This window comes from Salvia splendens, chromosome 12, assembly GCF_004379255.2.
Source record: "Salvia splendens isolate huo1 chromosome 12, SspV2, whole genome shotgun sequence".
In the NCBI taxonomy this organism is placed as follows: Eukaryota; Viridiplantae; Streptophyta; class Magnoliopsida; order Lamiales; family Lamiaceae; genus Salvia; species Salvia splendens.
The window spans coordinates 7,060,486-7,078,007 of record NC_056043.1 but is presented as its reverse complement, the minus strand read 5'-3'; the positions used below and the strand labels follow the sequence as shown (position 1 = coordinate 7,078,007).

Sequence of the window (17,522 nt, the reverse complement as noted above, 5' to 3'; positions counted from 1 at the left end):
CTATGCAAGTTTAATTTTCTATTATGTTGATGATGTTGATTTCTGATTTTGCCGCTGTGAATTTCTAGAGTTGAGCTAGTTATTTGCTTTGGATGCGTTTCGCAATTGTTTACTGAATCTGTGCAGAGTGATGGCTTGATCGGAGTACTCGGCGTTGTTGGTGAATGAATCGGAGGTCTGAGTTCGGTTTTGTGGTTTTGATTGTGGAAACGTTTGAATCTGGTGTTGATCGGAGTAGATCCGTTGAATCGGAAGTTATGGAGTTTTTTTTAGTCGTTGCTGTTTTCGGATTGCTTGGATCCGGAGTGGATTAAGCGTTCGACGTGAGATCTGAGCAGAGTCGGTTGTTATTTTGATGCCTAGTTTTCGTGTTTTCATTTCGTCTCGTCTAGTTTACATAGATCTGTGTTATTTCCGGTTGGTCGTGAGTTTCCGACGACCGAACCTTTACATTCTGTTCGAATCTAGGTATGTGCTCTGTTTTCTGCGTCTTCGTGTTTAATTCCGTTGAAGAAATCCATGCCGTCGTTAGTTAAACGTTTAGTAGTTAATTGCAGTTTTTCTTCCGTACGTGCTATTTCCAGTCATGGTCCCCACTGTTAGTTGTCTTCTATCTAGCTAAATTAGGTAGTCATTTACACGGTCTAGGAAGTGAGTTTAATATACCGAAGTCTTGATGATGTTTAATTTCAGCATGGTTACAGTGTCATAGGTCTAGCATTTACATTTCCTGCCTAGGTCTCGTAGTAGTTATACCTCAACCTTTTTGCGTGGCAGCAGCCGCCTTAGTCAAAAGTCTCTAAATGCTTTCTTACGTGTCCATCTTCGTGGGATCGACCCCTGCTTCTCTATACTAATTCATAGTATTCGGGTTGAGGGATCTTTGAGGGGGAGTTTCGTGTGTACAACGATAGAGTATTCTGAGTTATATTGAGTTCCTAGACCAAGTGATCTAGTGGATTCATAGGACTTGGTGTCTCGACCCAGCACTTCGCATTTTCACACTCGCACAGCTTCTACGAAGAAGAGAAACCTCCCTTCTAAATGGCGCCGTTGCCGGGGATGGATGGCGTAGATTGTGATTGTTTTTAGAAATTTTTGGCGTACATAGTTTTGATTTATTTTCTTTTTATTTTTGGTTTATGAGCAGAGGCTCGCGGACTGGATTCTGGAGTTACTCATCTGGGTGGAGGAACGATAGATCTATTTGGCAGGTCAAGGATACAGCATCCACGGTCACCACCAGATCAGGGTTATCTACAGGAAATCCATTTCCGTTCGGTTCGGAAAGTGAAGAGGATTGGAGTTCATCCGGAAGGGAGGATCCCAAGTCACCACCGGAATCAGAAACACAGTCAGAAACAGGGGAAGCAGAGGAAATAGTCATGGCGCAAGTGGTGGATCCAGATCCAGAGATCGGTTCGCTCACTGCCCATTTAGATGGGGAACCAGCTCAAGCTATAGTGATGAATCCACGCCAGAGGACTATTGAGATCAAGACAAACGTACTCATCATCTTGCCAACGTTCTCTGGGCGTAGAAATGAGTGTCCGTATGAGTTCTTAAATGAATTTAGTAAGTTGTGTGGTATTCAGAAAAGGCCGAATGATGCAACAGAGGAGGATTATCGCCTACGTGCAATTCCGTTTACCTTGAAGGGGGAAGCTAATACGTGGTTATTGAGGTTGCCCCTGGATTCTATCCGCACATGGAGGGACTTCAAGTTGGAATTCTTAGATTATTTCTTCCCATCCAACAAGACGAATGCACTGAAAAAAGAAATACTAGAGTGTAAGCAGGATTACGATGAATCTTTGAGTCAGTATTGGTCGAGATTCAAAGGGTTGTTGGATGCATGCCCGAATCACCGAATGATAGAGGCAGATACCTACTCTCTGTTTTACGAAGGGGCAACTCCCGAGTCAAAGGATTTAATGAATTCCTCGAGTGGGGGGAATTTCACAAGAAAGAGGGGAAGTGAGGCAAGAGAAATCCTGGGGAAATTGATCGACGCTAAGAAGGCGTACGATAACCCTAGGAATGCAGTGAGAAGAGGATCGGTGCATGCTGTAATAGAGCAAGAAGATGACAAAGTAGAAGCGAGGATTGACAGGCTCGAGAAACGCGATTGAAAAGACAATTCCAGTGGCTTCACAAGGGAAACAGAAATCTCCTGGTCCAGAAGATAATCAAATTCAGCAATATTACGGGATCCCGGAAGGAGATTATCAGGCCCAGGTCAATGCAATGGGAAGTTGGAACACCGATGGGAGGTGGAATCCAGGGAGACAGAGAGATGCGCCCTGGAGGAACCATCCAAATTTCAGATGGACTGACAATGAACAGAATCAGCCAGCACCACAACAAAATCAGCTGTTTGCATCTCAGCCCGAGAGACAAGGTAACTGGTCAGGTAGAAATCAAGAGGGGCAGGGCAACTGGATCAATCGGAACCAAGGAGACCACTCGAGCTGGGGAAACAGGAATCAGAACAATCAAGGGAACTCTTATGTACCACCGCATCAAAGGAATTTTCAGAACAATTACCAGGGTCAAGGAAATCAATACAACAACTCTTCAGGAGGTCAAGGAAACGCTCGCCAAAGTCAAATGAGTGGACCGACCCTGAGTATAGGGCCAGGGCCCAGTCAGCCACCAAAGCCACCAAGGAGTATCGATGATATGGTGCACGACCTCGTCAATTCTCAGCAACATATGCAAAACAACCTGCAATCGAACAATGACGTAGTGCACAAGCTTCAAGATGCTCAACAGGAGCAAAAGGCAGCCATGGATATGCTGGCTTAGCAATTGTCCCAGATAGCCACTTCTTTGAGTGATATGAAGGGAAATGAAGGAAAGATTCCCGCCTCAGTATGGCCACCGGATAGAGCGAATATAAGTCAGATTACCTTGAGATCCGGGAATGGATATGATGGGCCAGTGGTAAGAACGAAGGAAGCGACAGGTCCCAAGGAAGACAAGAAGTACGAGGGTACACTTCCTAGATCTAGGAACTTGGAGGAAGAAAATTTCTTGGTCAAGGATGACCTTAAAACAGGAGATTTAGAGAAACCATTCCCTAAGTCAACTGAACCATTCTTCCTCGATCCGGAGCCGGAAGTGGAAAACGAGGCAGTAAGGGAGGAAACTGGAGAATTCTTAGCTGAAAGCTCTATAGGAGCAGGGAAGCGACTGAAGCCTTTCCCAAGCCGGGGGGAGGCCAAGAAAAAGAAGGAAGAGCCGATGGATTTCATGGATATTTTTGAGAAATTGGAGATTAATCTACCATTCTTACAGGCTTTGAAATTGCCGGTGTTTAGCAAGTTCATCAAGGAATTTATAGCTGGGAAGGTTAGACCCAGTGGGAAAATTTTGATAGGCGAGAGCGTCTCTGCAATAATTCAAAAGCGGAGGATGCCTTCGAAATGCAATGATCCAGGTATGCTATGTGTGATTTAGGTGCATCCATAAATGTGTTACCACTGTCCATATACAAGAAGTTAGTAGGGGTAGGCATGGTGGACACGAAAGTTGTGATCCAATTGGCAGACAGGTCATGCATTTGTCCTGAAGGAGTGCTTGAGAATGTGATAGTAAAGGTACATGACTTCTTGTACCCAGCTGATTTCCATGTGATTAGAATGAGTGATAATGAGTCTGCAGAGTCTGGCGGAGTACTTTTAGGAAGACCCTTCCTGCGTACCGCTAAGACTATCATTGATGTCTTTGATGGCACCATCTGTCTTGATTATAATGGGGAGAAATATACATTCAGCATAGATGAGGCAATGAAAAAACCTCTTGACATTGAAAATCTGCATGCTATAGATGTTATTAACCCCTTGGTCCAGGAATATCTTGAGACAGAATTAATGCAGAAACAGATCGAGAATTCCGAGATGAGTCATGCCATTGATAGAGAAGTAGCTAGTTGGTGTCAAGCAATGAACACGAGTGAGTTATCAGATGATGAGCTAGCTGAAGCGATTCTGGAATTCTGTACGAACCCGGAGCTAGCTAGATCAAGGAAGACACCTTATGTGGCAAGCATGGACAGTTCTACTGAGTCTAAGAAGGGAATAACAACTGGGTCGACAGAGAAAAATCCCTTGCCCCAGGAAAAAGATGTCCCCAAGAAAGAATTGAAAACGCTTCCGCCTGGGCTCAAGTATGCGTATCTAGAGGAGAATGAAAATTTCCCGATGATTATTAACAGCAGCTTGACCGAGGGACAAGAAGAGGAGTTGTTGAAGGTAATTCGGAAGAACAAGAAGGCCATTGGGTGGACACTCTCTGATTTGGTAGGAATCAGTCCAGATATGTGCATGCATCACATTCGCCTAGAAGAAGGAGCAAAAGCCTGTAGGGACCCGCAACGCAAGTTGAATCGAAACATGAGGGAAGAAGTGCTGAAGGAAGTATTGAAGTTACTCTCCCTAGGAATCATCTATTCCATACCAGACAGTGAATGGGTTAGTCCAGTACATATGGTACCGAAGAAATCAGGAATACAGGTGGTCAAGAACGATAAGAATGAGTTGGTTCCCACTCGACTTGTTACTAGGTGGAGGATGTGTATTGACTACCGGAAGCTGAACGAGGCTACTAAGAAAGATCACTTCCCATTACCTTTCATTGACCAGATGTTGGAGAGGTTGGCGGGCAAGCAATATTTCTGTTTTCTGGATGGATATAGTGGGTATTTTCAAATCTATGTGGATCCCGAGGACCAGGAGAAGACAACTTTCACGTGTCCCTTTGGAACGTATGCTTACAGAAGAATGCCGTTTGGTTTGTGCAATGCGCCAGACACTTTTCAGCGGTGTATGATGAGTATTTTCTCGGATCTCCTGGAGGATTGCATCGAGATTTTTATTGACGACTTCACTGTGTACGGGAATTCATTTGACTCGTGTCTAGCAAGTTTGGATATAGTGCTGAAAAGATGCCAGGAAAAGCATTTGGTTTTGAATTTCGAGAAATGTCACTTTATGGTCTCTGAGGGAATTGTCCTAGGGCATGTGGTATCAGAAAGAGGCATACATGTAGATCAAGCAAAAATTGATGTTATCTCAAAACTACCTTACCCGACGAATCAGAAAGAAGTGAGAGGATTCCTAGGGCACGCAGGATTTTATAGGAGATTTATAAAGGATTTCGCAAGGATTGCTCAACCACTTACTCACTTGTTGCACAACGATGTGGAGTTTGTTTTCGATGAGGAGTGCAAAAAAGTTTTTCAGTTGTTGAAGGATAGATTAGTTTCTGCTCCCATTATCAGAGCACCTGACTGGAATTTACCCTTTGAAATCATGTGCGACGCTAGCGATTATGCAGTAGGGGCGGTGCTAGGTCAAAGAGTGGATGGTAAGAGCTACGTGATTTTCTATGCTTCGCTGAATCAAGCCCAGAAGAACTATGACACCACCGAAAAAGAAATGCTGGCGGTGGTGTACTCATTTGAGAAGTTTCGCCGGTATTTGCTGGGGTCGAAGGTGATCGTTTTCACAGACCACGCAGCTATTAAGTACCTGATGGCAAAGAAGGAGTTTAAACCAAGATTAATCCGTTGGGTGTTACTTTTACAAGAATTTGATTGGGAGGTTAAGGATAAGAAAGGGACTGAGAACAAGGTGGCTGACCACCTAAGTCGTATTTTTCAGGGGGAAACCGAGGAAGCAATACCAGATGCATTCCCCGAGGAACATTTGTACTATTTAGGGGAATTTCCTAGACCTATCAGTTGGGAAAAAATCATGGCGTTAACAGGTCCAGGAGATTCTGAGAATGGAAAATGTCATCTAAACGATGAGCCATGGTTCGCAGACCTGGCAAATTACTTGGTCACTGGAGAGGTGCCTAGTTGGCAGGAAATCTCCCGGGCCCAGAGGATGAAGCTCAAAAGCGAAGCTAAGTATTATTTCTTGGACGACCCGTATTTGTAGAGAATGGGAGCTGACCAAGTGATCCGGAGGTGTATCCCGGAGTGGGAACAAAGAGATGTGCTAAATCGTTGACATGCCCTAGCTTGTGGAGGTCACTTTGGACCAAGGAAAACTGCTAGGAAAGTGTTAGATAGTGGTTTTTACTGGCCGACGTTGCACAAAGATGCTTTCGAGTTTTGTCAGAACTGCGAGAGGTGTCAACAGACCAGGGGAATCTCCAGGAGGGACGAAATGCCACAAGTCCCAGTGATTGTGTGTGAGATCTTCGACGTCTGGGGGATGGACTTCATGGGTCCATTTCCGTCTTCATACGGGAACGCATACATACTTGTGGCAGTTGATTATGTTTCGAAATGGATAGAGGCCAAGGCGACCACATCTTGTGAAGCTAAAGAGGTAGCGAAATTCCTTAGAGTTAACATCTCTAATGACGAAGTACGGAGTTCACCACCGCCTTTCCACACCTTACCATCCTCAATCAAATGATCAAGCAGAGATCTCCAACAGGGAGATAAAGGCGATACTGGAGAAGACGGTTAATCCGTCAAGGAAGGACTGGAGTAAAAGACTTGACGACGCACTATGGGCGTACAGAACAGCATATAAAACGCCCATTGGAATGTCTCCTTACAGGTTAGTATTCGGCAAGATGTGTCACTTGCCGGTGGGAATTGAGCACAGGGCGTACTGGGCGGTCAAGGAGATTAATATGAATCCTCATGCTTGTGAGGGAGAGAGGAAACTGCAGCTCCAGGAGTTGGAAGAATTGAGGCTTTAGTCTTACGAGTCAGCAATGTGGTACAAGGAAAAGACCAAGCTCTGGCATGATAAGAATCTCCGGACCAAGGAACTGCAAGTTGGGCAGAAAGTTCTCCTGTTCCAATCCCGGCTCAAGTTAATGCCTAGTAAGCTGAAGTCCAAATGGATTGGACCATACACTGTTGTGAGTCTGCGTGCAAATATAGCAGTAGAGATCCAGGGAAGTGTTTCAAACTCTACTCCTTTTCTTGTCAATGGTCATAGGGTGAAGGTGTTTAGGGATAATTCGGAGATGTGTGTAGTGGACGAAGTACCGCTACGCGCGCTCCGCGATATCGCCTGACTAGTCTGGAAAGAAAGTGTTCTTAAAATATTCCTGGGTCAGGGGACTAAGACTTCCTTATATATACCTTGACCCAGGGAATCTTGAGAGCACTTGAAAACAAAATTTGTAAATATTTAATCGCTTTCCTTAAATCAAGAAAAATCCAAACAAATCGGAAAAAAATAAATCTTCCAAAAATATTTCCTTTTTAAAATACCAGACTCCTCAGGGGAACTTTCATACTGTCATATCCTTGACCTGGGAGTCTTGCGTTTCATTTTTAGTTTGATGTTTTTAGTGTGACATTGCAGAGATATTCACATGGGGTAGGGAGAGTTGAGGAGTAAAATTTTGGAGGGAGTTAGCACCGGTTCAAATTTTAAAAGAAGTAACTTTATGGGGAGGCACACGGTCGCTCACGTCACATCTGCAAACCACCTGCAAAAAACCGTCCTCTCCCATACCACAGGCGATAACCGTGCTTCAGCTTTTATTTTGCATAACATATACACTCTCTCTACAAATTCTCCCCAAATTTCTCTCTTAAATCTTATCTTTTTGTAACCCTAATCGGAGCAAATTTTTTACGAAGTTCTTGTAAAAATTTACAGAATCCGCCATGGATAACACGAAAAACACAGAAAGCACCTCGGGAGCCGCTGGATCAGATGCGGCGGCGTTCATGGCCGACCTTTTACAAAAGCTTGGGGGACCAGCAGAGGCGATGAAGGCGTTCGCCATGTTTACAACCATGATGGGAACGACCACGCCAGCCGCAACCACCACTGCACCACCACCAGTTTCAGGAGACGAGAAACCCCAACAGGAGGAGGCAGATCTGGTTGGGGGCTTGGAACTCTTGGTCGGAAGCGTACCAAGGTTAGACTCTGTTGTTGAGGGGGAACACTCTGTTTTGGCTAATATAGCGGTTGGTGTGTCTGCGGGGGAAATGTCACGCCCGCATTTCCTAAGGATAGGAAGTACGGTGGACCGCGACTAGGGGAGGAATAAAGAAGCGGGGAAGAAAGGGGAGAACAAGAATACTTGACCCGAAAACGTTTAATTAGAGGAAGTTCACTTCAAAACAATGTACTGTAGCGACATTTCTAAAGTTAAAGTAAACAGAGTTTAAATGAAAACATTGTATCAGATTACAAAGCAGCGGAAAAGACCAAGAGATAGATAATGCCGGGTATGACGACACGACACCATCCAAAAGGCAAAGTAAAAACACAATTTTGACTTTAATTGCTCAACATCCGTCATCCCCATCGTCGCTCAACCTGCACATTAAGAAAACAACATGCAGGGCTGAGTACTTATTGCACTCAGTGGACACACGCCAAAATCATAGTTTGTCATGCCATAACAGTGTAACCTTGGGGTTTTAAGTGTAAAGAAAATAACCCAAGTACACTAAAACATATTTCATAAATTCGACTGCGCAGTCATTTTCAGATATTGCCACCCTTATTCCCACCATCGTACACTATCTGATCCAACGGGTGACAAGGGGCGTGGCCACACCCCAGGTCAACTAGACCGGCCAACTTGCTCTCAGATGGCTCCCGATCTCGTGTACACTAGCCTGAGGGTTCGCAGCCCAACAGACCCGAATTCGATTAAACATATGTGGTAAACCACTTCAGATAGGTTTCAAAACAAAACAGTTGGCAAGACAAACAGTTCATCTCCATAAACATTTCCGGAACAACGTCCGTATTAAAGATAACCCACAAAATAGTAGGGTAGAAAAGCCCACCTCGATTGCTTAGCTTTTAAACAGTTTCCTTCTTCAACCACAATTTCCTCGTAAAAGATCACCCTTTTGAAAGATAAATAAGTATCATAATTAGAATCAGGAAAGACGGGGTTTAAACGAAAATGCATGAATCCTACGTGGATGACTTCGACATCTAGCACGTTACACGTACGCACACTTAACAACATCTTATAAGTCAATCACACAAAAACACACGTCCGAAACACACCACGCACGCACCCGACACGCATACAACGTACTCAAGACGCGCACACGACACACACGCAACACTCATACCCCCGGCATACCCTCACTGTGCAAACGGCTCACTTGGCTCGGAAAAGGTTCGGAAAAAGGATCGGCGTCTCGGCCTGGCTCGGTGTCTCGGCCGCCTGGCTCGGCACCTCGGCCGGCTGTCTCGCCGCCTGGCTCGGTGTCTCGGCCGACCGTCTCGGCTGCCTGGCTCGGCACCTCGGCCGACTGTCTCGGCCGCCTGGCTCGGCACGTCTCGGCCGCCTGGCTCGGCACCTCGGCCGACCGTCTCGGCCGCCTGGCTCGGCACCTCTGCCGACCGTCTCGGCCGCCTGGCTCGGCACCTCGGCCGACCGTCTCGGCCGCCTGGCTCGGCACCTCGGCCGCCTGGCTCGGCACTGGCTCGGTGTCTATCTCGGCATCTGGCTCGGTACCTGGCGCGGCACCTGTCTCGGCATTGGCTCGGCACCTGTCTCGGCATCTGGCTCGGCACCTGGCGCGGCACCTGTCTCGGCACTGGCTCGGCACCTGTCTCGGCATTGGCTCGGCACCTGTCTCGGCATCTGGCTCGGCACCTGGCGCGGCACCTGTCTCGGCACTGGCTCGGCACCTGGCCCGACATCTGGCTCGGCGTCTCGGCCGCTGGCTCGATCACGTGCACACAAACTTTCCCCCAACCAACGATTCTCAAACCTTATACGACAATCACAACACACATCCCACAACCCAAAACACACCCGAAAACATGAGATCAAACCTTCAAAACTCCCCACAACACTGCCCTAGGCCGAACCCCAAAACTCTCGGCCAACACACACAAACCACCCGAACCAAACGCTGTTTTCCCCGAGCCATCTCTTGGCCAAACACACCCACATACATCACAAAGACCACACACTCAGATTCACACCCATTGCACATAAATACATCACCCAAAAACATACATCCATCAGAAAAGCGCAGTTCACTTACAAAAATCATTATAAAATCACCAGACCTCCAAAGAAGCTGAAATTTTAACACCACACCGAAGACACACCAAGGTTTATACAGTTAAAATTTCGTACCAAAAGGAGATCGTTTGCTCTGTCAAAAAGGGTTCGGAGCCCACTGTCGGTCACAACCAAAATCAAACTCACACCAACACATAGCCACAAGTCCTATACGGCATCTAAACAACTCAAAAACGTCCTATATGCATGTGTTTTCGAAATTAGCATGGGTTAGGGTCTTGGGTTACCTTTCCCGGAGAGTTCAAATAAGGGTCGAAAGCTTTCCCTTCTCCGACTCCGATTCAATACGAGAGGAAGTAACACCTTGATGAAACCAAGAAACCGATGAGAGGGAGTGAATGGGGGAAAGGTGAGAACCGAGAGGGAGAAAGAGAGAAACCTTACCGTGATGAGAGAACGATTGCGAGAGAGAAAAGAGAGAAACCGATGTGGGGGAGAGATTGGAAAGGAGAGAGTGTATCGGTTGAGTGGGTGTGGGGAGAGGTTGAGGAAGTAGTGGGGAGAGGGAGAGAAACCGAGAGAGAGAGGGAGAGAGAGAGAGAGATTTAATTGTTAAATAGGATTTTATTTTGTTTTTTCAAATAATCATAAAAACTAAATATCCACACACATAAATAATATAAATCAATTAAGACTTTCCACACATATCTTAACCAAGATATTCACAAAATCCAACCTTAACTAACAAGAAATCAAAATTCTTTTTTTTTTTTTTCGGCTATTACATTCCTCCCACCTTAAAAGAAATTTCGTCCCGAAATTTCCTAGATCACTCAAACAGCTCTGGAAACTTCTCTCTCATCTTATCTTCTAATTCCCATGTTGCTTCTTCGACCCCATGATTCCTCCACCGTACTTTCACCGAAACAATTGACTTATTCCTCAATTCTTGCACCCTTCGATCCAAAATGGCCTCGGGCTTCTCCTCATAACTTAGATCGGAATTTAGGACCATCATCTCTTCTTGGTGAACTATGTGTGCGGGGTCAAACACGTACTTCCTCAATTGTGACACATGGAAGACGTTGTGCACATTCCCAAAGCTTGGTGGTAGGGCCAATCTGTATGCTACCACGCCGACTCTATCCAAAATCTCGTACGGCCCGATAAATCGGGGTCTCAGCTTTCCTTTCACTCCAAAACGAATTATTCCTTTAGAAGGGGAAACTTTCAGAAAGACCTTTTCTCCGACTTCAAATTGTAAATCGGTCCTCCGAACATCAGCATATGATTTCTGTCGATCCTGTGCCTCCTTGATCCTCCCACGGATTTGTCGGACAATCTCTATCATCTCTTCTACAGAGTCTGGTCTGAGAATTCTTCTCTCACCCACTTCATCCCAATAAAGTGGCGATCTACACTTCTTTCCATACAATGCCTCATATGGAGCCATCTTGATAGTCGCTTGGTAACTATTATTGTAAGCGAACTCAACCAATGGCAATACTTCTTCCCAACCCCAGCCTCGATCTAGCACCACGGCTCGCAGCATATCCTCTAAGGCTTGAATTGTTCTCTCTGACTGCCCATCGGTTTGTGGGTGGAAGGCAGTACTAAAATTCAATTTAGTCCCCAACTCGCGCTGCAGGCTCGTCCAAAACCTAGAAGTAAATTTGGCATCGCGGTCGGATGTAATTGTCGCTGGTACTCCATGCAGACGTATAACCTCCCGCACATATATCTTAGCCAACTGGTTGGATCCATAGGTAGCACGAACCGGTACAAAATGAGCAGATTTGGTGAGGCGATCTATAATCACCCAAATCACAGTGTTTCCTCGCTGGGATTTTGGCAGTCCTGTCACAAAGTCCATTGCAATATGTTCCCACTTCCATTCTGGAATCTCAAGGGGTTGCAATCTCCCATAGGGCCGTTGGTGTAGCGCCTTTACTTGTTGACATGCTAGGCATCTCTCCACAAATGCCGCAACATGCTTTTTCATACCGTTCCACCAAAATTGCCTCTTCATGTCCTGATACATCTTGGTGCTTCCTGGGTGAGCAGCGTATGGGGTTTCATGTGCTTCTCTCATGATTTCGATCCTCAGGCCTTCATCCTTAGGCACACACAACCTTCCCTTGTATGTGAGACCATTATCCGCTGCCTCACGAAAGTTTCCGGGTTCACCTGTCCTCACTTCTGAGCGAATCTTCTCTAGTAACGTATCTCGCCGTTGAGCTTCCACAATTCTGGCTCTTAAGTCGGGTTCCATCACCAACGTGGCTACTATTCCTTCCACAGTCTCGGGCATTCTCACTACTTCCAACCGCATCTTACTGAACTCTTGGATTAGACTCTCCTCGGTAGTAAGAAAGATGGCCAGCTGAGATTGAGACTTCCTACTAAGAGCATCGGCCACTACGTTTGCTTTTCCCGGATGGTAGTTTATACCACAATCGTAGTCCTTCACCAACTCGAGCCATCTACGTTGGCGCATGTTTAACTCCTTTTGCTCAAAGAAGTACTTTAGACTCTTATGGTCCGTATATATCTCACAACGGACTCCATAGAGATGATGTCTCCAGATCTTCAGTGCGTGTACCACGGCTGCCAATTCTAAGTCATGTGTCGGATAGTTCAGCTCATGGGGCTTCAATTGTCTCGATGCATATGCAATCACTTTCCCCTTCTGCATAAGCACACATCCAAGTCCCACCTTCGACGCATCCGTATACACCGCATAGTCAGTCCCTGACTCCGGCACAGCTAGAATTGGTGCGGTGGTCAATTTCTCCTTCAACAACTGAAAGCTCGCCTCACATTCTGGTGTCCAATTCATCTTGACTCCCTTTTTCAGTTGTTGTGTCATTGGCCTTGCTATCTTTGAGAATCCCTCAATGAATCTTCGATAATAGCCTGCCAGTCCTAAGAAGCTTCGAATTTCATTTTGTGTAGAAGGTGACTTCCATTCCTGTACAGCTTCCACCTTGGCCGGGTCTACACGAATCCCATCTGAGGTTACTACATGTCCAAGAAAGTTCACTTCCTTGAGCCAAAACTCGCATTTACTGAACTTGGCATATAATTTCTCGTCCCTTAGAGTTGCTAGGACGGTTCTCAAGTGCTCTTTGTGCTCCTCCACGTTCTTCGAGTAAACGAGCACATCATCGATGAAAACTAGAACAAACCGATCCAAATACGGATGGAACACGCGGTTCATAAGGTCCATGAACACTGCCGGGGCGTTCGTCAGTCCAAAAGGCATCACAACGAACTCATAATGACCATACCTTGTTCGAAAAGCCGTCTTGGGTACATCTTCTCGCCGAACCCTCAGCTGATGGTACCCAGACCTCAAATCCATCTTAGAGAAGACTCCTGCCCCTCGAAGTTGGTCAAACAAGTCGTCTATCCTTGGTAGTGGATACTTGTTCTTCAGCGTCAGTTTGTTTAGCTCTCGATAGTCGATGCACATCCTCATCGTTCCATCCTTTTTCTTTACAAACAACACTGGTGCTCCCCATGGCGACACGCTAGGTCTAATGAATCCCAATTCCAGTAGCTCTTGTAGTTGCACCTTAAGCTCCTCCAACTCTTTTGGCGCCATCCTATAAGGTGCTTTGGATATTGGTGCCGATCCGGGCTCCAGATCGATCGTGAATTCTACCTGCCTGTCGGGTGGGGGTCCCGGCAATGCATCGGGGAAGACATCGGGATATTCACTCACTATCGCCACATCTTCTATCTTCCTGTCTTTCTTCTCCTCCCCATTCAAATAAACAAGGTACGCTGGACATCCCTTCCTCATCATTGTAGTGGCTTGCAGCGCGGAGACAATGGACTTGCGTCGGCTCATTGAGAAACCGTAAAACTTCGTCGGCTCTTTTCCTGGGGTTTCAAACGAAATTTCCCTTTCTCTACAATGAAGGGTAACGTGGTTCTCCGCTAACCAATCCATACCCAAGATTATGTCTACGCTACCTATCGTCATTACTTGCAAATTATGAGCCAACAAACTGAGTTCACCTATTCCAAAGGCCACACACGCACAAGATCGGGATATATCTATAGTCCCGCCTACCGGTGAGGTCACACTCATAGTGGGTTCGGTCTTAACAGTAGGTAATCCTAATGTATCCACACAAGAAGTTGATATAAAGGAATGCGATGCACCCGTATCAAACAAGACAACTATAGGCATGTTGAGAAGGGTGCCCATACATGCCAAGTTTCCTTGCCCAAAGGTTTCTTTCCCGTTTGCCGGCTGCTTCCCCTTCAAGGCGTAGGCTCTTGCTTGCGACGGTAGTCCTTGGCGGCGTTGTGGCGGTTGAGGTGCAGGTAGTGCCTGGGACGGTGGACGGAAGCCTAACTGGTTCTGTCTCGTCCCCGTTCCCATGTTCTTATTTGGGCAACTTCGGAAGTAATGGCCACTTCCACCACAGCTGAAGCATCTAGGGTCTCGACACTCTCCGGTGTGGTACTTGAAGCATCTTCCATATTGAGGGTTCCTCGGCGGAAAGTTTGCCCTCGGGTGATAGGTATTCTGTCTCCCGCCATTGTAGGGTGGGTTCTTCATGTGTTGTGGCCTCTTGCCACCATACTGAGTTTGATCACCATCCCACCTCCTCTTCTCTTGATGACCTGACTGAGCTTATAGGGGTGTCGCGTTTGTGGTCGCCACTACTCTTGGTTTAGGGAGTGCATCTTCCACGTCCAGTGCACAAGTCAAGATCTCCGAGTAGGAGAGTTCTCCTCGACAAGCCAATGCGGCCTTTATCTCATCCTTGAGCCCGGCCCGGAACTTCACCGCCCATTTCTCGTCGGTGTCCATCAACTCGGGCGCATATCGTGCCATCTACGCGAGGGCTCGGTCGTACTCAGTTACAGTCATTCGGCCTTGGCTCAGTGTGTGGAATTCTACCACCTTGGCCCGTCTGTACGTCTTTGGGACATACTTGTTATCGATCTCCATTTTAAACTCCTCCCATGTTAACGCTTCCAAGCGTGCAGGATTCATAGTTCTTTGCCGAGTCTCCTACCAGTAATCGGCAGCACCTGATAGTTGAAAGGTGGCGCAAGCAATGCGCTCCCTATCTGTGCACTCCATGACCCTGAAAATACGCTCGAGGCCGCGTATCCACTCTTCAGCTTTTGATGGATCTCCTTGTCCATCGAATTTAGGGGGATTCTGCCTGGAGAACGTAACTATGAATCTTTCTTGCTGAGGCGGGGGTGGGGGTGGTGGTGGAGGTGGTGCCTCAGCGTTGGGTCCTTGTTGTGGACGGCGTTCACGTCTTGGCGGCATTCTGATTCAAAATCCAAAAAGTGTTACTACAATTCTCATCCAAAATTACCACTTTCTCAAAATTTTCTCATAATCTTCAAGTGGTAAGATGCAACACATAGGATATATATCAAAATCAAATTCTCATTAAAAGAAAGGAGGTCAAACGTTGTTTCCCAAGAGCAGATCGTACTAAAAACAAAACTAACAAGACATCAACTATTCTATTTCTAGACTACGACTCGATCATCCTCATCCATAGGCCCTTCCTCCGGGTCTTCGTCATCGTCCTCCTCGGAGTTCCCTTGCGGAGCCTCCTCGGGTTCCTCCTCATAGTCATCTTCAAACCCTTGCTCATCCTCGTACATACTCACGTACTTGTCCTGATACACGATCCTCTCTTGCACCTCCTGTGGGGGCTGCTCCTCTCGAGAGTCTACCAGTGCACAATACACGGCTTTCCGAAAGCCAGCCATGTCGCCCACCATGTCATCGGTAACGGGCTCATGCCACGTGTACCTCCTCGCCGTTCTCTCAGCCCACTCCTTCCAGCTGTCAGGGAGCAATTCTATTAGCTTCTCAATGCCGTCATGCTCTGTCACTCCGAACTCCTGAGCTGCCCTCCAGAGGGTGTCGAAGTGCGCTACGAACTCAATCAACGGTATGTGATCCTTCTTCCGGTACACTCTATACTCCCTGAGCACCCTCTGTGCCCTAAGTCTATCACGATCACTCCGTCGCGGGGTTCGGAACATACGCGCCATCTATAGAAAAACAGAAACAATCGCCTCGCATATAAAAAAAACAGAGTACATAACCGAAGAAGAGGGAGATATGTGTATGCAGACGTATCACTGTTCTAATTCCAAGCCTGCTGGTGTTCAAAGGCCATAAGTCCTTATCTACTATAGGTCCAAGAAGCACTAGTGAAACCTCTCACGTCTAAGTTCAAACATTCAAAAGGCCAACACATTCACACGTAACAGCTCACATCAACATTCACGTCATCATAGCATCACACATCAGCCACATGCTTTCATATAAATTCAACACACAAAAACAGTTCATAACTCTCATAATTTCCAACTTTTCACATCACTTTGTACCCTTCCACATGCATCAATATTTACTTAAACTTTCCAAAAATCATTTTCAAAACCCAAAATCACAATTTCCTCCACTTCCATATACTTTCCAAAAATTCAAAATTTTCATTACCTCATTTCAGGTTGAGTGCGATGAGTCGGATGTTGAGCCAATGACACTTTTGAAAACTTACTCAAAACAGAAAAAGACTCTTGGATCCAGAGCAGAAAGAAAACCTGGCTTTGATACCACTCTGTCACGCCCGCATTTCCTAAGGATAGGAAGTACGGTGGACCGCGACTAGGGGAGGAATAAAGAAGCGGGGAAGAAAGGGGAGAACAAGAATACTTGACCCGAAAACGTTTAATTAGAGGAAGTTCACTTCAAAACAATGTACTGTAGCGACATTTCTAAAGTTAAAGTAAACAGAGTTTAAATGAAAACATTGTATCAGATTACAAAGCAGCGGAAAAGACCAAGAGATAGATAATGCCGGGTATGACGACACGACACCATCCAAAAGGCAAAGTAAAAACACAATTTTGACTTTAATTGCTCAACATCCGTCATCCCCATCGTCGCTCAACCTGCACATTAAGAAAACAACATGCAGGGCTGAGTACTTATTGCACTCAGTGGACACACGCCAAAATCATAGTTTGTCATGCCATAACAGTGTAACCTTGGGGTTTTAAGTGTAAAGAAAATAACCCAAGTACACTAAAACATATTTCATAAATTCGACTGCGCAGTCATTTTCAGATATTGCCACCCTTATTCCCACCATCGTACACTATTTGATCCAACGGGTGACAAGGGGCGTGGCCACACCCCAGGTCAACTAGACCGGCCAACTTGCTCTCAGATGGCTCCCGATCTCGTGTACACTAGCCTGAGGGTTCGCAGCCCAACAGACCCGAATTCGATTAAACATATGTGGTAAACCACTTCAGATAGGTTTCAAAACAAAACAGTTGGCAAGACAAACAGTTCATCTCCATAAACATTTCCGGAACAACGTCCGTATTAAAGATAACCCACAAAATAGTAGGGTAGAAAAGCCCACCTCGATTGCTTAGCTTTTAAACAGTTTCCTTCTTCAACCACAATTTCCTCGTAAAAGATCACCCTTTTGAAAGATAAATAAGTATCA

General features: G+C 46.1%; 1 pseudogene; it reads right to left on the bottom strand.

The window, feature by feature from the left end:
* The window catches only part of LOC121757461, a 44,985-nt pseudogene that overhangs the window by 8,811 nt on the left and 18,652 nt on the right, over nucleotides 1-17,522 (bottom strand).